The sequence below is a fragment of the Garra rufa genome, chromosome 18 (genome assembly GCF_049309525.1).
Source record: "Garra rufa chromosome 18, GarRuf1.0, whole genome shotgun sequence".
In the NCBI taxonomy this organism is placed as follows: domain Eukaryota; kingdom Metazoa; phylum Chordata; class Actinopteri; order Cypriniformes; family Cyprinidae; genus Garra; species Garra rufa.
Window position 1 is genome coordinate 4206032 of NC_133378.1, and position 21437 is coordinate 4227468.

A 21437-nucleotide genomic window follows, 5' to 3' on the forward strand; every position below is an offset into this window, starting at 1 on the left:
TCTTTGTAATATTAAAAGTTTCTTACTGGAAGGTGAACCTAAGGGTAGGGCTAAAAATAGCTTAATTTTAGTGTAATCTATTACTAACACACATCAAAAACCGGTCTTTATATGGCTCAACCACACAAAGCCAAAAATTTCACTATTCAATCTTTTTTCTTCTTTCTAAAAAAAAATTATGTAAACAGCATCGTCTCAAGAAATATCTGCGTACACACAAGACCCTTCAAACTGACTCAAAATGATGTACTACACATGCCAGACCAGTATGTGGTGCTGTAATTCTGCCACAGAGCAGAATTATGTGCATAAATCTTTTACGGTTTATGCAAACCCAACACAACCTCCCAAAATGCCAGATCCATCTGAACAAAACGCTGATACATTTTTTTTACGTATACAGCTAAACACATCTCCGTGTAGATGGGCCCTAAGGCAAATACCAGATATGGGTGTCATGTCAATATACATTTTAAATACGACTGGATTTGTATCTAACTTGATCATAATTTAATGAACACATTCTAAGTAACTAATTAAGCTGTAACACTTTCACTGAATGAATCTCTTACTTACATCATACATAGATCTGCACTTTGTTGTTTATGATGACAGAATTTGCGAGAGAGTAGAATTCAGTCAGCAAGAGTGCGTACTGTTTGAAACTCTAGCATTTCAGCTGTGACTCATCTGAATGCCTCTGATTGGTCGTTGCGTTCATAAACTCAACAGAGTTGTGTGCAATTGGTTATAATGTGCAACGGTGAGCAGATCTAAATTTAATGCTGCAGTCAACAATTTTAATTACATTTTCTTTTTGTTTGCAACAGCCGTAATTGGATATAGTTTAATTGAGTGTGCAGCTGCATTTTGTCCTAAGCCCTGGTTAAAGGATTAGTTTACTTCCAGAATAAAAAAAATACTGATAATTTACTTACCCCCATGTCATCCAAGATGTTCATGTCTTTCTTTTTTCAGTCAAAAAGAAATACATTTTTCTCCATATAGTGGACTTCAATGGGGATTCTGTCCTCCAACTTCAAAATAGTCAGACATCATTGTTTTACCTTTTTTGTAAAGGGTGTTTGTAAAGGGTGTTTGACTTTCTTTGCACACTCGCTTTTTAAACACTAGATCGTTACTTTCGCCTATATCACATATGACCTTTCCAATGTGACTACATCAGTGTTAATTCAAACAGCAAATTTTGATTTAGTCTCAGTCATAGTCTTTTGACTAAAATGGCATTTAGTTTTAGTCATATTTTAGTCATATGAATTGTTTTAGTTTAAGTTTAGCTTTAGTCAACTAAATATCTTAAGATTTTAGTCTACAAAATCTACAGTAAATTTTAAATTCTAAAATCTCAATGGTTATATAGGCTAATTATGCATTCTTTATAACAACTTGCTTTCCACATTCTTCATTCTTTCAAGCAGACATATTTATTAGGGCTACTAAAGTGATTCAGTCAAGAGCAGTGAGTGATTTTCTGTCTTTCTTTTGTTGCTTGATTAACATTAGTGATAAAGACTATAGCAAATAAATTAGGCTGCTGTCCCTTTAAAACCGAATGCACAGATGCTATGTACTGATACACGTCTGATATTCTCCCAACTGTTTACGTTTACATAAGACGTAACCAAGGGTATTTACATGAATACTCATCAAAACGGACAATTCAAAATATTTGTGTGTATTTCTAACCACACCGCAGATTCGTTCTTAATGAATCTCTTCCCAAATCGTCCCTTCCTAAAATTTTCATCTCGTGTTTATTCGTCGCTGAAAATGTCAATAGATTTTAGTCATAGTTTTTGTCTCGTTATTGGCTCATTTTCGAAAATTATTCATCAAATAAATGAACACTGGACTACATATTGTGTTACATGCAGTGTTACAAAGCATTTGTGGTTGAAAAGTATATAAATTTTCTTTTTTTTAGAAAATGACCAATTGTTTCACTAGACATGACCCTATTTCCCGGCTGTGAACATATAGAGCCCTTTGACCTTGAAGTCCTCAAAAAAAGTTCCTCAAAACCTTTTTTTTTTTTTGACTGAAGAAAGAAACATCTGGGATGACATGGGTTAAGTTAATTGTCAGGACATTTTTATTCTGGAAGTGAACTTATCCTTTATTTTCTGACCCGTGGCCAGCCTATATGTTACTTTTATGGTTATTGAGGAGAAACAATACAATACAAGCCATAAATTGACACTTTGTTTAACAACCAAAATGTTGTTTGATACACATACACTGCAGTTGAAATAAGATTAAAAGCAATTAAACTCACAGAGACCAGGAATCAAGCACAAAAACAAGAGAGAGTCAAAGAAAGAGCGCAGCCACGGAAGAGAAGTGACTGAAGAAAACAGCTTTTCAAAGAGAAATTAAATCCAATTAGACTCAGCGTGGGTTTCCCCGCAAAAATAAATAAATAAAACAGAAAGACCAAACTAGCTGAGACTAGTTCAGATTGGTTTTGACTCAAGATGAGTCAAATCAAGGACTGTAGCGACAATATAAAAGGCTCTCTGTAATGGTGGCAATGGAGAGCTTCACTCTTTGATAAATTAATGTGTCCTTGGCAGTTTGAAAAAGAGTTCCCTTCATGTTAGAAATACCCAACATGTGCTGAGAGCTCAGAAAAACTTCCAAGGTCCTTACGCTTGAACTCGAGCCTAGATTGAACAGGTTTATCGGGTATTATGGATTGACTATTTGTCTCTGCCACTGACAAAAAAAAAAAAAAAAAGATCAAATAAAGCTTGTCTTGGCTTTTTGATACCTAAATCCATGGGTACACTGGGATCTCACCTGTAGGATGGGGGCGGATGTCCCTGGGCTTCACAGCTGAAGGTGACCTCCCGGCTAGGCTCATTAAGATGGAGAGGGAATACAATACTTCCCGGCTGTTTGGTGAATACTGGCCTCAGAGGACCGCTGCCTTCTAAAGGTGAGGAGGAAAAGAACAAAAATACACTGTTAGTCAATGCTAAGTTTAGCTGAGCATGCTTTTTAGAGCAAAGCTGTTGTGAAAGGTATCCATCTGTTCGTTGGATGAAAGCCTAGCTGTCATTCAATAGCTGTCAAGTGGGCAGTGTAAATTTGGCGCAACCAAAGAAATCTTAAGAGATTATTGTTGGCAGGATGTTAGCTACGATACACATTCAAGATACTAATATCACAAAAGAGCAAAACATATGTTAAAATACAAAACTTTTGAGCTTAAATATTGTTTTGAGACTGTGCATTTCTTTACGTAGCTTACTGTGAACTGTTTATCTACCATGTTATGCTATGTTTGCAATTCATAAATCTAGTCAGAGAAAAAAACAAGAGTTTATTCAATTTTCAAGAAACACGTGGTGACCCACTAAGCTCACTAATGTGATTTTGTCATACCGAAGACACTAACTTGCAGGAAAGTAGCTTAATTGTGTGTATCGTGTAAACACTTAAAAGCCTAGAATTTTGTGGCTTATTATTCTCCGTAATTACATGTTGATGGTTAGCGCAAACCACTTATCCTGTCTTATTAAGCACAAATGGCCTTCAGCAAGATGAGACATCCACCCAACAATGAGCAGGACAGAGAGTTTTTATGCGAGAGTGAATTAAATTTGCATAATCTAAAACTCATTGTGTGCCGATTAACACAACATAGAGCCTAATGTTACTGTGTTGTGTGCAAAACACACACACACACAAAAAAAAAAAAAAACATCTGCATGTTTTGTTTATAAAAATGTGATGAACAGAATGTTAGAGTATTCAAATGACACACTGAAACTGCACTGAAACTGTTCTGCATGTCTTTCTGTGTGTTTAGTTGTTCATGAGTCCCTTGTTTGTCCTGAACAGTTACACTGCCTGCTGTTCTTCAGAAAAATCCTCAGGTCCTACTAATTCTTTTGGTTTCTACTATTTTTGTGTATTTGAACTAGTGGTGGGCCGTTATCGGCGTTAACGTGCTGCGTTAACGTGAGGCTCTTATCGGGCGATAAAAAAAATATCGCCGTTAATCTATTCTCAAAGTTGGGTTGGGAGCTGGGTCTATACTACGCAAGCTATGATGACTTTCACCTTGATATTTTAGCGAGGATGTATACCTAGCCGAATTGCACTGTAGGGGGGCGAGAACGAGTCTTCGAACCTTCGAACCCATGCCTACTGTGAAATTACCACATCAAACGAGACGTGCTAACATGGATGCAGCTATGAAGCCGCCGGGTTTGCTTCAGGGCAGGGGCGTTGCTAGACCCTTTTTACTGGGGCACGTGCCCCAGTGAAAATCTGCTGTGCCCCAGTAAAATCTCAAATTTGAGTTATAATTTACTTTGATAATCCCGAAATAAAGACATTAAACTATATGCAACAACTGAATTGACGCTTCTAAAAGCAACGCAGTTTAACTACGCACGCAGATATCCATGCCCGTGCGCGTCTGTATATTTAACTGCAACGCGCACGTCGCGCAGCCTTTTACGCAGAAGTACATGCAGTGTAGGAATAGTTGGTTACACAATGTTGTATAGTTAATTGTGTTATAAATGCAATTGTCAAGCAGTTTGTGATGCATTTTGGAAACAGGAGATGAGCCCCTGGTCTAATGCGCCACCTGGCTTGAGAAACCCGTTCTCAAAGACTTACTTTTAGTCATTATTTGGGTAGCACACATATACTGAATGCCTTCGGCAGAATTCAAATTAGCCATTTTAATCTAGATTAATCTAGATTAATTCCAAGATTACAGTGAGATTAATCTAGATTAAAAAAATTAATCTATGCCCACCACTAATTTGAACCCTTTCCAACAATGACTGTATGATTTTGAGATCCATCTTTTCACATTGAGGAAAACTGAGGTACTCATATGCAACTATAAAAGAAGGTTCAAATGCTCACTGATACTCCAGATAGAAAAACAATGCTTTAAGAGCCAGGAGTGAAAACTTTTGAACAAAATGAAAATATGTTAAAAAAAAAATATTTTGCCTAAATATCACATTTTTTTCACTTAATACTGCCCTTCAGAGGCTACAGATGTTAGATACATGTTTCCTAGAAGACAAAAACATTTAAATTTACCCTGATCTTCATATTCAAAAAGTTTTCACCCCTGCTCTTAATGCATGGTTTCTAACAGCTTAAAATCACTTGTTTTTAAACCACAATGCTTAAAAACACATGCAAAGCATGTTTTCAAGACCAGGCAGCACAGCAAGGTCACATGAGCATGTAACTGTGATAGAGATGACAGTCCAAAATCTGCCAGTTGACAATTTTTACTGGTTAATCGTGTCTACCAGTAAATCACCCACCCCTATCATTAAAACATTTTCAAATCATTGCTTCTAAAATATCCTCCTTCCATAACATTGCTTTGTCTAGTGTAAAAGGCATTTTGTTTGAATCGGGAGAAAAATATGCACAGATCAAGCAAAAATAGTTTTAAACAATGTATTTTGATGGACTTTTTCACTAGAGGATTTGTGCCTAAAAGTGATGGTTCAAAGTTAAAATGCCTCATTGATGGATTTATTTCTAACAAACACAGATTTTCAAACTGGAGTGGTGTGGATTACTTGTGGATTATTGATGCTTTTATCAGCTGATGGCACATATTGCTTGCAGAGGGTTCACTAGTGAGCAAGTGATGTAATGCTAAATTTCTCAACAAACTCTTCTTAGATGGCCTGACTTTTAGCATTTTTTTTATTTTTTGGGTGAACTTTTCCTTTAATGGCAAAGTTAATTTCTGACCCTAATGTTTTTTGGTGTACTACATAAATCTCTTTCTTCAACAGAGTGTAAAGCAGCAGTCATGCACTCACAGTTTGCCAAGTACTGTTTTTTAACCTACATTTAGGGGACTCATTTGAGAGGAAACCATCCTCTTGAGAAATTAGTTCATGTTAAGCACATACTTCTGGTTGTTTATTTACCTTGTGCAGATATCAAGTTCCAGAGGGGAGCAAACTGAATTAATGTATCCGAAAATTCTGAACTAACAGTTTTTCCACGCCAGAAACGCTAAATTGGTCTACCTAGTGTTCAATTAGCATCTCACTAATGCAGGAGAGGTGGAGTTCATTGTGATTCTGGGTGATAATAGAGCACAGAAGAGCTCTCAGTGGAGGTGTTTGAAATCTATTGAATGGGGAATACACTGCACCAGGGCTAATTTAAATCTCACTGTCAACAAGGGCTTAACTCTTATATGCAACAGGAAACATGAGAAGATGAAAAGACGTGAGCGAGAGCAAATGATAAAATGATACTTCACAACCATAATATTGACTCAGATTTCCCATTAGCTACCACAGTGCTTTCCACTGTTCAGCTTATCCATATTTCCAACAGCCCAGCCCCCTTTCTTATGATTTAATTTGACAAAAAACTGTGCAGCTAAACATAACATCTGCAGCACTAACTACAGTTACTTACATGGTGATATTTACAACTTAGACATTCATAAACTCAACTGAAAAGGATTCTGTATACTGTAGGTGTCATTTGGATGTTTTACAATGGCGAATAGAAAGGAAACATCTCAGGTTTATCTCCAGTAATGTGTTATGCAGTTAATTACATTTAAAAATAAAAAGCTTATAATTAAGGACTGAAATATGTAGGAAGTTAACACATTAAATAAATAAGTTTAAAATGTTTGCTCAAATCACTTTGTAGTAAGAACTTAGTTCATGTATAAAAGTAACAAAAATAGCAACTTGTAGTATTACAATTTGAGCTATTTTAACCTAGTGTCTAGGAGACCTCATTTTCTAACTAAAAGTTGAAGGTGCATGTAATTTTTTGACCATACTATGTTACATGAAACGTGTTAAGTTAACGTACTTGTTTCTCTGATAAACAATGCTATTGCCAGAATATCTGTTTTTGTTTTGGTTTGTGTGACTCCAGCCACTGCCAATTTACACAATAGTATTTCAACACTCCGGGTTGCCAGTTGGTGGGAAACCAACACAGACTCATTGAACATACGTGCCTCTATAAACATTTCTGCAAAACTGACAAAAACATACCTATATGTACAAATCACTGCAGTTTCCAATTGAAATGAACACCACAGGCCGTAAAACTCCAACAACTTTGATTCCTTTTCACAAAAAGTTTGATTTACACACAGAGTTTTAATTAATAAAGCCTACTTTTCACACAATTACTTTCAGAACATTATATTATGGCTTCAAAACAATACTGCACGATTTGGAAACTGATACTTCTGAACACTGTTGTCTCAAATGCAGCTTCATATGCATGAGTTTTCCAATTCAGATGGTGTGCTCGGTAGCTCACATAATACAGTGTTGCACTTGAGTGATGAAGAGCTCAGGTTTGAACCCTGTGAAGCTACAGTTCGACAAAAAAGCTCAAATCTGCATAAGGAAGTTAAAATAGCATGGCTGCCTCAACAAATGCACTTTTATATCACATTTGCATTTGTTAACACTATTGGTTAGGTTTAAGGTTGGTTTTGGTGTAGGGGATATTTCCAACACAATAGAGCATTAACCTTTAGCGACACTACCTGGATATTTGAATTCTGAACAGCCATAATACGTACCTCAAACAGCGTAATAAATATACAGCAATACGTGCCTGTACCAATGTAATAAATACGTGCCACTGTCATGGATTAAACGTATGTTTTCATGCCACTCTCTGGACATTTCACTTTGAAACTGCCGCAATTAGAGCAGTAAGGTACATAATTACAGTGTTGCAGAAATGTATATAGAAGCATGTATTTCCAATGAGCCTTGGTTGCGGAAAACATAATGTACTGCAGCCACGAAAGGCAGCAAACAAACAGGGTCAGAGATCACACCTAAAAGTCATTGTGTCCATGTACTAATCTTTTTTTTTATTTATTTAGTTATTTTTGGCATTATATTGTGATAGAACAGATCAGAAATGACAGGAAGGAAGTGGGATCGGGAAAGGTCCTCAAGTCGGGATTCGAACATGGGACGCCCAAAGCCTTCCCACAAGGCTATCGGCGCCAACATGTACGAACCTCTTTTATATTTAAACATAGATAAACCAACTCATCAACTTACAGTGTAAGGCTCGTCTCCGTCCATTGTAAATTGCACTCATTCATGTTCTCACTGAGAATTGAGCTTATTTTGAATTTGGGCTGCAGTACCTATTTTGACTGCTAGTTGTCAGTATTAAATACAGCACCTTTTAAAATATTCTGTATTCTCAAAAACATTTAGTTCCTCAAATCGTTGCCAGTGATGGGAATAACGGGTTATAAATAAACTATATTTTTCAGAGTAATCAAGCAAATTATTGCTCCCCGTTACAACGCTGTTACTCTTACTGACAATATAATGTGGCACTGCTAAAATTTTTATGTTTCGATGTTCTTCTGAGGTAAATGTTGGCTTATTCCTCTTAGCGCACCATATTTCAGATACGAAAAGTAGCCGAGATGAACTTAATGAATGTTCACGTTTGTTTACGGAGATGATGTGGGCATGTATCTACATGTCCACGCGTCTCACATGCATGTTTAAAATTTGAAAAGCGGAGCCTCTCATGGACATGATTACGTTGGTATCATACGGATTACTTTATCAGAGAACATTTGTTTTCAACATGATTTACTTCATTTGAAAAAGCAGACATTTCAAGCTTGCTATACATATATTTCTCATGTCTGTGTGGCACGTATTCGCCAAGATTCAGGTTGTTTTATTTACGTGTCTGTGAAGAGAGGTGACAGAGAACTAGACTGCAGAGAGAGTGCACCCTGTTTATTTTATTTATTTTACAAAAGCACATTGTTGCACACACTCCATTGTTGTGATATTCAGCCCCTGGAAGGTGTCTCTCACATTTTCCCATAGCAACATTAAAATAGTGTAGATTAGTGTACAATGTTTTATTCGTTTACCATATTCAATACTGGAGGCATCCACATATTTGATTTTTTTTTTACGTAACATAGTTACTTTTCCTGGTAATTAGTTACTTTTATAATGATGTAACTCAGTTACTATTTGCGAGAAGTAACTAGTAACTATAAATAATTACTTTTTTAAAGTAACGTACCCAACACTGGTTGTTCCAAACCCGTAAGACTTCGAAACACAAATAGGGATATTTTTGCATAAATTCGAGAGCTTTCTGAGCTTTCATAGACAGCAACGCAACTTGTCTGACACGGAAGAGAAGACATTGTTTAATAAAGTTATTATTTTTGTTTTCTCTGTGCACAAAAAGTGGTTCATAACATTGTGGTTGAACCACTGATGTCACATGGACTATTTTATTAATGTCCTTATTACCTTTCTGGGCCTTGAAGGTGTCAGTTGCATTGCTGTCTATGCAGGGTCAGAAAGCTCTCGGATTTCATCAAAAATATCATAATTTGTGTTCTGAAGATGAACGAAGGTCTTACAAGTCTGAAACGACACGAGGGTGAGTAATGAATGACAGAATTGCCATTGATCAGCCATGTAAATAATGACCTTTCATGAAGTGACTGATCTTGAAATTCAGTAATAACTCTACAAAAATGACGGACTATTGAGCTTAGGCAAACTATTTTTTATTAAATCAATTGTCCATGAATCAATTTATTTCAAGACGTCACATCCTCCCACCACCCCGCTACTTTTCAAACTAAAGTGATGCCGATGGGATTACTAGATATACAGTATTGTGCTCCACATGTACCCACCAAAAACCTCTTATGCAATCTTATGATGCACATGGACATGAAAGTCAGTCCGCTGAGATGTTATCAAAGGCTAAAACACACATTAATTATCAAGTGACTCAGCTATGCTAAACAAAGAGCGCTCTCATAATCAAGGCTCTGGAACAAGTCAAATGGGGGCGTCAGTATTGACACTGCACTAAAGCATCTGTCTGTATCCGATCAAGCTGTTCAAAATCAACATGAGCAATTTTCCATGGAACAGCTAAATGAGATATCCACACCAAAATCTGTTACCAGGCGTATGTAAATAAAGACAGGGACGAGAAAGATTTCAAAACTTCAGGTTGAGCTCGGAGCTGATGCAAACCTGAGAAACGCAGCCGAGGGTGAATTTCTATCATGCGAGGAATTAATGCCGCAATTAAGGTTCATATTTGCCAGAGGACAAGAGGACAGAACTGTCTGTTTCAGAAACACCATGTAATTACAAGCTTTGGTGATGCTGCAAATATTACAAGATGTTATTAAAATATTGATGGGGAGTAATCTGAAACCGCGTCGTCGCCTGCGGCTTTGACGTTGCGTTGCGTTGCGAGGATTTTGCTGAGGGCTTTACTGGTGCTGTGATTTCTGTCAACAGACCACAGCTGTCCAAAGAGACACACAGCCGCTGAGAAATTATCTATCCCTGTTCGGCGCAGAATACTAACAAGAGGTTTACAACACAAAAGCCCACCTTGTGGGAAAGCGAGGTCATTACGAAGGAAGTTGGAGAAAGCAGGTCTCTCTCTCTTTCTCTCTCTACCCGAGGGGAGAATTTATATGGCAGCGCAGCCCCCCGGAGCAGCGCCGGGGCTGGAGGGAAAAGCCAAGGAGCAATTTGGAGGCCCAAATAAAAACTAATCTCAAATTCAATACCATCTGACAAGCCGATGAATTCGGTCAGCTTACCTCAGCATGAATATCCAGCCACAGACAGGGCGCGCGGGGCGAAGGAGGGAGGGAGGGAGGGAAGGGGTTTAGGCGCTCGTGTGCCCTCCAATCCGTTTGATTCTGATTCAAGGGTTTTATTCATCAAATGAAAAAGCCAATCTTGGTAAGTTAAAATACACACCTGCACACACCCACGCAAACAAATACACACGCACACACACACACACACACACACAACGAGCCCTGAAAAGCTGAGTGAGGAAAACTGTGAATTTAAGAAATCAAGTGCAGCGTATTCACGTAACTGTATACTGAACTTGCAGAAAGTTATGCGATAATAAAATATATCACGATGGATCAATTCTGCGGTGTATATTTATGCATTTAAAAGTGTATTTTCAAATGAACATTAATCATCAATTATAATTATACTCCAGTTCTAAACCTAACCATATAGTAAGTACATGTAGTTAATTATTATTACTCAGTACTTACATGTAATTACATTGTAACAAGCACACCTGAAAATAAAGTGTAACCCATTTTCTTCAAACTTGTCTCTGAACGACTAATAATGTATCAATGAGTCAAAAACAGTCAAAAATAAAATTTAATGATTTCTTAAAGACATAACCTTGTGAAAAAGAAGTGTGCTTAACTGTATTGAATGTGCATTAAAGTGTCTTTCAAAAACTTAAAAGTATTTAACTTAATAAGACTGTATCTCAAAACACTTATATACACTTTTAAAAAGTGTGCTTTGTAATGAAGTGAAATTAATTTTAATTGTAAAGTACATTTTTAATCTTTGTTTTAATTTTCTGTTGATATGTTGACTCACATGCAAAGTACTTGATTATAATTAATAATTGTTATTCAATATTACATTTAAGGGTAATATATTATTTAAATGTACATAATTGCAATATTAGCATTACAAATGTGTAATTACTGTACAAATATTTATTTAAATGCATGAAAAACAGGTTTACCATAAATGCTCATCAGAAATACACTTATTTCAAGACTATATAAGTAATTATGAGATTTCATCTAAGAATGTACTTAGTCTAAAGTACTTTAAAGTACTCTAAAGTTCCTGATAATTGCAATTTAACTTTCATTTAATTGAATTAACATCAATTCAAGTGTCTGAAACATTGCATTCAGTATTTTTAAGTAATCTTTTTTTAAACAAAATAAGTACACTTTTTCAATGAATGCTATTTCTTAGTTGTCTAATACTTGCATTTTACAGGTCTAACAATATACAGTGGTGTCCAAAATGATTAGAACACTAGTATTTTTTTAACAGCTAAAAAATAGTTTTAATTCAGTTATTTCTGTCATGATCAGGGCTGTGGGTCTCCCCTCAGCCTCCTGAGGTCGCTGTTCCTACACTGCACTTCCTGATTGCATTCACCTGTCTTTGTCATTAGCACTGATTCACTCACATCTTTTCACTATCATCTGGTCTTTAAAAACTCTCACCTTTCACTCCTGCTTCATGGCTGCATTGTCTTTTGTCCTCTGTGTATTTTGTATTCCAGATTCCGGCTCTTGACCTTGTTCTTGTTTTGTTCTTTTAGTATTCAGTTTATGTCGTGTTGTGCCGTGTTGGCCTTTTGGTTTTGTTTTGTTCTATTTATTTGTGTTTATTTAATTAAATATATCTTCCCCTGCATTTTGGACCCTGACCCCTTTACTCAACGTGACAGAATGCAGCCATCTACAGTGGGTCCAGCAGGGAGGATTTTTTATTTTTTTGCCTTTCAGGGAGAAGGTGACTGTGTCCAAGGAGATGGCGGCCATTTGCGCTCGTTGGGCGGCGGAGGCGGCAGCGTCCGCTATCTCGGTTCCTGACGCGGCGGTCGTCCTGAAGTGGAGGCGACTGCGCTCTCTGTTCCTGACGCGGAGGCGACTGCGCTCTCTGTTCCTGATGCGGAGGCGACCGCGCTCTCTGTTCCTGATGCGGAGGCGACGGCACTCTCTGTTCCTGACGCGGAGGCGGCTGTGCTCGCTGTTCCTGACGCGGAGGCGACCGCGCTCTCTGTTCCTGACGCGGAGGCGACGGCACTCTCTGTTCCTGACGCGGAGGCGACGGCACTCTCTGTTCCTGACACGGAGGCGGCTGCGCTCGCTGTTCCTGACGCGGAGGCGACGGCGCTCGTTGTTCCTGACGCGGAGGCGACGGCACTCTCTGTTCCTGACGCGGAGGCGACGGCGCTCGTTGTTCCTGACGCGGAGGCGACTCCGCTCTCTGTTCCTGATGCGGAGGCGGCTGTGCTCGCTGTTCCTGACGCGGAGGCGGCTGTGCTCGCTGTTCCTGACGCGGAGGCGACGGCGCTCGTTGTTCCTGACGCGGAGGCGACTCCGCTCTCTGTTCCTGATGCGGAGGCGACCGCGCTCTCTGTTCCTGACGCGGAGGCGGCTGTGCTCGCTGTTCCTGACGCGGAGGCGGCTGTGCTCGCTGTTCCTGACGCGGAGGCGACCGCGCTCTCTGTTCCTGACGCGGAGGCGGCTGTGCTCGCTGTTCCTGACGCGGAGGCGGCTGTGCTCGCTGTTCCTGACGCGGAGGCGGCTGTGCTCGCTGTTCCTGACGCGGAGGCGGCTGTGCTCGCTGTTCCTGACGCGGAGGCGGCTGTGCTCGCTGTTCCTGACGCGGAGGCGACGGCGCTCGTTGTTCCTGACGCGGAGGCGACGGCACTCTCTGTTCCTGACGCGGAGGCGACGGCGCTCGTTGTTCCTGACGCGGAGGCGACTCCGCTCTCTGTTCCTGATGCGGAGGCGACCGCGCTCTCTGTTCCTGACGCGGAGGCGGCTGTGCTCGCTGTTCCTGACGCGGAGGCGGCTGTGCTCGCTGTTCCTGACGTGGAGGCGACCGCGCTCTCTGTTCCTGACGCGGAGGCGGCTGTGCTCGCTGTTCCTGACGCGGAGGCGACCGCGCTCTCTGTTCCTGACGCGGAGGCGACAGCACTCTCTGTTCCTGACGCGGAGGCGACGGCACTCTCTGTTCCTGACACGGAGGCGGCTGCGCTCGCTGTTCCTGACGCGGAGGCGGCTGCGCTCGTTGTTCCTGACGCGGAGGCGACTGCGCTCTCTGTTCCTGATGCGGAGGCGACGGCACTCTCTGTTCCTGACACGGAGGCGGCTGCGCTCGTTGTTCCTGACGCGGAGGCGACTGCGCTCTCTGTTCCTGATGCGGAGGCGACGGCACTCTCTGTTCCTGACGCGGAGGCGGCTGTGCTCGCTGTTCCTGACGCGGAGGCGACCGCGCTCTCTGTTCCTGACGCGGAGGCGACGGCACTCTCTGTTCCTGACGCGGAGGCGACGGCACTCTCTGTTCCTGACACGGAGGCGGCTGCGCTCGCTGTTCCTGACGCGGAGGCGACGGCGCTCGTTGTTCCTGACGCGGAGGCGACGGCACTCTCTGTTCCTGACGCGGAGGCGACGGCGCTCGTTGTTCCTGACACGGAGGCGGCTGCGCTCGCTGTTCCTGACGCGGAGGCGACGGCACTCTCTGTTCCTGACGCGGAGGCGACGGCACTCTCTGTTCCTGACACGGAGGCGGCTGCGCTCGCTGTTCCTGACGCGGAGGCGACTGCGCTCTCTGTTCCTGATGCGGAGGCGACGGCACTCTCTGTTCCTGACACGGAGGCGGCTGCGCTCGTTGTTCCTGACGCGGAGGCGACTGCGCTCTCTGTTCCTGATGCGGAGGCGACGGCACTCTCTGTTCCTGACGCGGAGGCGGCTGTGCTCGCTGTTCCTGACGCGGAGGCGACCGCGCTCTCTGTTCCTGACGCGGAGGCGACGGCACTCTCTGTTCCTGACGCGGAGGCGACGGCACTCTCTGTTCCTGACACGGAGGCGGCTGCGCTCGCTGTTCCTGACGCGGAGGCGACGGCGCTCGTTGTTCCTGACGCGGAGGCGACGGCACTCTCTGTTCCTGACGCGGAGGCGACGGCGCTCGTTGTTCCTGACGCGGAGGCGACTGCGCTCTCTGTTCCTGATGCGGAGGCGACCGCGCTCTCTGTTCCTGATGCGGAGGCGACGGCACTCTCTGTTCCTGACGCGGAGGCGGCTGTGCTCGCTGTTCCTGACGCGGAGGCGACCGCGCTCTCTGTTCCTGACGCGGAGGCGACGGCACTCTCTGTTCCTGACGCGGAGGCGACGGCACTCTCTGTTCCTGACACGGAGGCGGCTGCGCTCGCTGTTCCTGACGCAGAGGCGGCTGCGCTCGCTGTTCCTGAAGCGGAGGCGACGGCGCTCGTTGTTCCTGACGCGGAGGCGACCGCGCTCTCTGTTCCTGACGCGGAGGCGACCGCGCTCTCTGTTCCGGACGTGGAGGCGACCGCGCTCTCTGTTCCGGACGTGGAGGCGACCGCGCTCTCTGTTCCGGACGCGGAGGCGACCGCGCTCTCTGTTCCGGACGTGGAGGCGACTGCGCTCTCTGTTCCTGACGCGGAGGCGACCGCGCTCTCTGTTCCGGACGCGGAGGCGACCGCACTCTCTGTTCCGGACGTGGAGGCGACCGCGCTCTCTGTTCCGGACGTGGAGGCGACTGCGCTCTCTGTTCCGGACGTGGAGGCGACTGCGCTCTCTGTTCCTGACGCGGAGGCGACCGCGCTCTCTGTTCCGGACGTGGAGGCGACCGCGCTCTCTGTTCCGGACGTGGAGGCGACTGCGCTCTCTGTTCCTGACGCGGAGGCGACCGCGCTCTCTGTTCCTGACGCGGAAGCGACCGCGCTCTCTGTTCCTGACGCGGAAGCGACCGCGCTCTCTGTTCCGGACGTGGAGGCGACTGCGCTCTCTGTTCCTGACGCGGAGGCGACCACGCTCTCTGTTCCTGACGCGGAAGCGACCGCGCTCTCTGTTTCTGACGCGGAAGCGACCGCGCTCTCTGTTCCGGACGTGGAGGCGACTGCGCTCTCTGTTCCGGACGCGGAGGCAACTGCGCTCTCTGTTCCTGATGCGGCTGTGAACGCGCTCTCTCTTCCGGACGCGGCCATGACCGCTATCTCTGCGCCTGACGCGGAGGCGACTGCGCTCTCTGTTCCGGACGCGGAGGCAACCGCGCTCTCTTTTCCTGACGCGGCGGTGACTGCGCTGCTCCGTTCCTCCTCCCTCCAGACTTTGGGAACGTCTGGGAGCCGTTCCGTAGGGAGGGGGTACTGTCATGATCGGGGCTGTGGGTCTCCCCTCAGCCTCCTGAGGTCGCTGTTCCTACACTGCACTTCCTGATTGCATTCACCTGTCTTTGTCATTAGTACTGATTCACTCACATCTGTTCACTATCATCTGGTCTTTAAAAACTCTCACCTTTCACTCCTGCTTCATGGCTGCATTGTCTTTTGCCCTCTGTGTATTTTGTATTCCAGATTCCGGCTCTTGACCTTGTTCTTGTTTTGTTCTTTTAGTATTCAGTTTATGTCGTGTTGTGCCGTGTTGGCCTTTTGGTTTTGTTTTGTTCTGTTTATTTGTGTTTATTTAATTAAATATATCTTCCCCTGCATTTTGGACCCTGACCCCTTTACTTAACGTGACAATTTCAATCTAAATCCATAAGAACTATGGCAACATCTCCAAGATGCTTTAAGAGACCGACCTGAAAAACTATGCGCCTAGGGCAAAAGCTGCTTTAAACACAAAAGATGGTCTCACCAAATGTTGATTTACAGTAATATAGTTAATAGAAACTAATTGATAAAGGAAATCTATTTATGACATTTTTTGACAGCATCCTCATTTTACACTTTCAACAGTACTGCAGCTTTGCATGTAGGATTCTTGAAGCATCTTGGAGACGTTGCCACAGTTCTTCTGGATTTAGTCTGTCTCCGTTTGTTCTGTTTCTTTATGTCATTCCAGACAGACTGGATGGGATCAGATCTTTGTGTGGAGCACTGGCTGTTGTCAGACTCTCTGTGCAATACAATTAATGGCAAAATGAATGTTTGGAAATGTAAACCGATATTTCCTACTGACACACTACAGCAAATTATAGATATAACTGACTTAAAACCATTTTTAGCTGGTGAAAATACTACTGTTCTAACAATTTTGGCCACCACTGTATTCTTGTCATCTTGAGCTGTGGCACCCATGTATTTACAGGTTCAAGTTGAGCTTTTCCTTCACTCCCACCAGTATCTTCCTGACACTCTTTAATATATCTGCTCCCAGACTACCAGATAAAAATTAATAAGAGGGAAACAGCTTCCCAAAAAGTAGTAAAACTCATACTGCATCTAATTCACTTTGGCAGCTGGTGGGAAACAAATCATATGCATGTTTTGCATTTAAACTGAATTAATCAGTACTACGGATGTGTTAGTGCTTTTCTCTGATTGTGCTGTTTGTGTTTTGTGTCTCTACTCCCCAGTCAAAGCACATTTAATCAAGCACAATTATATCCTTGCGTCCATTATGTTCTACTGCAGTTACAATTACCTGATGCCATATGCTCGAAAGATAGAAATTAAAGCAAACTGTTTAACTGGTTTAATTGTTCACTTTTTAGTCAAGTTTTGAAGAGACAAAGTAAATTTTTTTTCTTACTTTTAAGAATGTGTCAAGTGCTGGCAATTAAATCACACAGGTATCCAATAATCATTTCTAGTGGGTTTGCTGTTAATGTAATTAGCATTAGTTTGGAGTGGATAAATATCATTACCACTTCACAAAGATGTAAGATTAGGCTATATCAATTATTAACTGGTTCTCTCATGAACACACATGATATGAACTGATATGGAAGTCGCTATTTTGGTTTCTTTGCAGACAAAAAGTATTCTCGTAGCTTCATAACATTAAGGTTGAAGCACTGATGTCAGATGGTTTTAATGATTTCTTTACTACTTTTCTGGGCCTTGAATGTGTCAGTTGCGTTGCTGTCTATGCAGGATCAGAAAGCAAAAAGCATCTTACTTTGTGCTCCAAAAATGAATGAAGGTCTTACAGTTTGGAACGACATGAGAGTGAGTAATTAATGACAGAATTTTAATTTTGGGTCAATTATGCCTTTAATGCAAAGAAAATCAGTATCCAATAGAGCATACTTTACTACCTGTGTTAGCTATATACTACATCTTGTTTAAAAAGGGAAGACTGGGGCCAGTTGTCACAATAGACACAGCAATATCTGTTTGCTCGCAATTGTCTAGAAATGTTTTGATAAATAGTGAATGCTTGTTGTTGTTATTACTTGGAGTTATGATAAAGAATAGAGAAATACATTGGTGAACAAACTGCAGTGCTTTAACAATACGTTTATGCGCTGGGCTAATGCATATGCCATGGCTGTTTGGGTGTTTTAATGTAATTGTGTAACGTTCCATTTCTGACATGCAACACAGTAGACTAATCACAACAGACTGGATCATCGGACCAATTAACGCAGATTAGCATTACGCAAAGGGTGGGTTTGGAAAAATGCATCATTGAGCGAATCGTTTGGGAGTCGTTGAGCAAATAATGTAAAAATAAATACATATTATAAGACAATGAAAGTGTTTTTCAACCTTGCATGCCTGTCAATCTGTTGTTGGGAACTCCAAAAAACAAAATTTGAATCTGCATCTGAATAAATAAGAATGTTGTGGAAAAGTTAATTTATTTTAGTAATTCAACTCAAACTGTGAAACGTGTGTATTAAATAAATTCAATGCACCCAGACTGAAGAAGTTTAACCAACATTATGGTCATTTAACCAACTTTTGGTGCTTTTGGCAGTGTGGACAGGTGCCAAATCCTGCTGGAAAATGAAATCACCTATAAGACACCTCTGATGTTGTCTGTGGTCCAGGAGTAGCTTGACCATTTTGAAGGCTCAGGAAACCTTTGCAGGTGTTGATGGGCTGATTGGCATGTCATCAAATTCTAATTTGTGGAGATAGTAATTGGTGGGTTTTTGTTAAATGTCAGCCAAATCATCACAAATAAAAGAACCAAAGACTTAAACTACTTCAGTCTGTGTGCACTGAATGTTTTTTAATACACGAGTTTCACAGTTTGAGTTACTGAAATGAATTAACTTTTTAATAACAATATTGGTAACACTCTATAATAAGGTTCCCCTTCGAAAGGTAACTCTCGTTGCGTCGTCATTTTTGACGACTGCTTATGGGGAAACTTCTGTTTACTCCGATACTGAAGCCTGATTTGTTAACGTTTGTGAAGTTGCACAAACCAATGGCGCTTTAGCCCGCCAAGAAGGGCGGAGCCGACTGCCCTATAGGTCGGCAAAAAGCGCTATTTCATCAGAATCTTCTCCTTCAGCGATGAGACCATCTCTTCGCTGACTCTATGATCAAAAAGCTAAAAAGAAGCCTGCAGCTCGCTGCCGTAGAACCGCCTCCAGCAGCGGAAGAAGCGAGAAGCCTTCCCCTGCAGCTATCCGGCTGGTAAGAGCAATTCTTGAGCTATTCTCTGCGCGCCGTGAGTGTGGACAGTGCAAGGGTGCACGACGCGCATCACCTGTCTGGGAAACACCCATGCAGATTGTGCGCTTACTGAGACGGAATGTGCTAACCGCATGAGTCTCGCTCTTGCCCGCTCGCGAGCCGCTATTTTAATAAGACAGCTCGCTCTCCCGTTTCTCCTCTCTCAGTGAGCTCAGAGAAAGAAACGGTGCAGCCACGGAGTCTCTATCGGCTCCATGATCCACCAATGTGTGTTAACACAGGAGATTAGCGTCCCTCTCATGTCGAGCGACTCGTCCCTCTAGGCGGATCGGAGAAGAATGCTGTCACTAATATTCATTTTCTGACTGCTCCGCATTTGTGTCTGCGTCGCTGAGGCTGCACTCATATATTTGTGCGTGCCGCATATTTTAATATAAAGGCAGCGCGCTCTTCCGTTTCTCCTCTCTCAGCGAGTTCGGAGAAAGAAACAGTGAAGTCACGGAGCTGAGCAACCGAGTTTGAATGATCCCATGCCGGCAAAAGCCCGCGCGCTCATTCTCCATTGGCTCCTTGATTCGCCAGTGTGTGTTTCACACTTGAGATATAGCGCCCCTCTTACGGCGAGCGGCTCATTACTCTAGGCGGATTGAAGTGGAACGCTGTCACCAATGGTTATTTGCTGACAGCTCTGCATTTGTGTGTGCGTCGCTAAAGCTGCGCTCACTGAGATGGGGTGCTTTCACTGAGAAAGCGCAAATTATCCCTGCATCGCTCGCGGATCCTCTTCGATTGAAGATGGCCCCGCCCCCCCTTGCTTTCGCGTTTCTCCTCTCTCAGTCACCTCGGAGAAAGAAATGGCGAGCTTGTGAGTTTGAGCGATCAGGCTTGGGTGATTTTTATGCCGGCGCAGGTCCCGCGTGTTTCACTTTTACCACAGCACTTCGATCTGCCAGTTGTGTTTTATCCGTGAGGATTAACCCCTCGCTTATTTGAGCGGTTCAGTCCTTCTGGGCGGATGGAAAAGACTGTCACCAGTGTTTTCACATTACTGACAGCCTCGAATTTAAGTGCTGGAACACGCCCACGCTGAAACAGCGCTTTGATCCGCCAATATGCTTACAAATAAGGGTTAACCCCTCGCTTACAGGAGCGGTTTTAACCTTCTAGGCGGATGCGTGCGGTACTTTTATCTGCCAGTGGTTCTACACTGGAGGGTCATTAAACCCCTCATCTAGAGCGGTTTGATCCTTTTAGTGGATAAAAGGAGAATACTGACAGCTTCAGGTTAGACGCACATGGTCCGCACCCATTCTGACGTTGTGCTCACGGGGGCTGGCTGCTCACACTAAAGAGCATTGAGTCTAGCAAAGCAAACTTTTGAGAGGAAAAGGATCCCGCTGAGGCTGGAAATTCATTGAGAAGAGTTCACGGTCACTATCCATCACTTCGTTCAACACCGAGTGATGGAAATTTTATTCAGTCTGGGCATGTCCTTCATATTCAGCGCACACCCAAGCAGCTACCACTTAGATAGTGGGCACATACATTATTTACACTTCGGTACAGAACAACGCATGTTCTTCGGTACGAACTACATACACACTGCTTGTTGGGTGCCGTGGAAACGGCCCCCTTAGCGAACAGCGAGTCAGGCTTTTTGAGGCCGTTACCTCCTCGTTCCCAAGAAAGACAGTGGACTCAGACCAATACCCTGTAACAGATATCTGAACCAGGCCCTCATGCGACGGCTTTTCAGAATGTTAACGTAAACAGATCCTCGCGCAAAAAATGCCTGGGGACTGCTTTCTGTCTGTGGATATGAAAGACGCGTACTTTCACATCCAAATAGCACCCCGTCACAGACTGTTCTTGAGGTTTACCAGTATACAGTCCTTCCTTGTGGACTGTCCCTGGCCTCTCGCACATTTACAAAATGTGTAGACGCGGCTCTTTCCCCTCTGAGACAGATGGGAATCCGCGATCTGAACTACCTCGACGACTGGCTACTGCTAGCCATCTCAGAATGTCAACTGATCGCTCACAGGTCGTTACTGCTCAACCACCTAAAGCGTTAGGGTTGAAAATCAACACGTCCAAGAGTTGTTTGACTCCCAGACAACGAATTTCCTTTCTGGGTACAGTCATAGACTCGATTCAAATGCAAGCTTGGATTACATCGGAACGCTCCCTAACTATTCAGCGAGCGGTGATGTCTTTCAAGTTGGGAACATCACGTCCCTTGAAAGCATTTCAGAGGATCCTCTGCCTTATGGCCGCTGCGTCATCTGTGATTCCTCTGGGCCTGTTGTGAATGCGACCCCTACAGTATTGGCTAAAAGCTCACGTTTCGCCCCACGCCTGGCGCCTGGGCCGTTCTTACATCAAGGTAAGCCATC

General features: G+C 43.3%; 1 long non-coding RNA gene across 1 annotated transcript in view; it reads right to left on the reverse strand.

Moving 5' to 3' along the window:
• Positions 1-2823: 2823 nt before the first annotated feature.
• Positions 2824-21437, reverse strand: part of LOC141290759 (uncharacterized) — a 31787-nt gene continuing 13173 nt past the window's right edge. Inside the window, exon 3 of the long non-coding RNA XR_012340210.1 lies at positions 2824-2953. This is a non-coding gene — a long non-coding RNA (uncharacterized lncRNA). The remainder of the gene's footprint in view (positions 2954-21437) is intronic.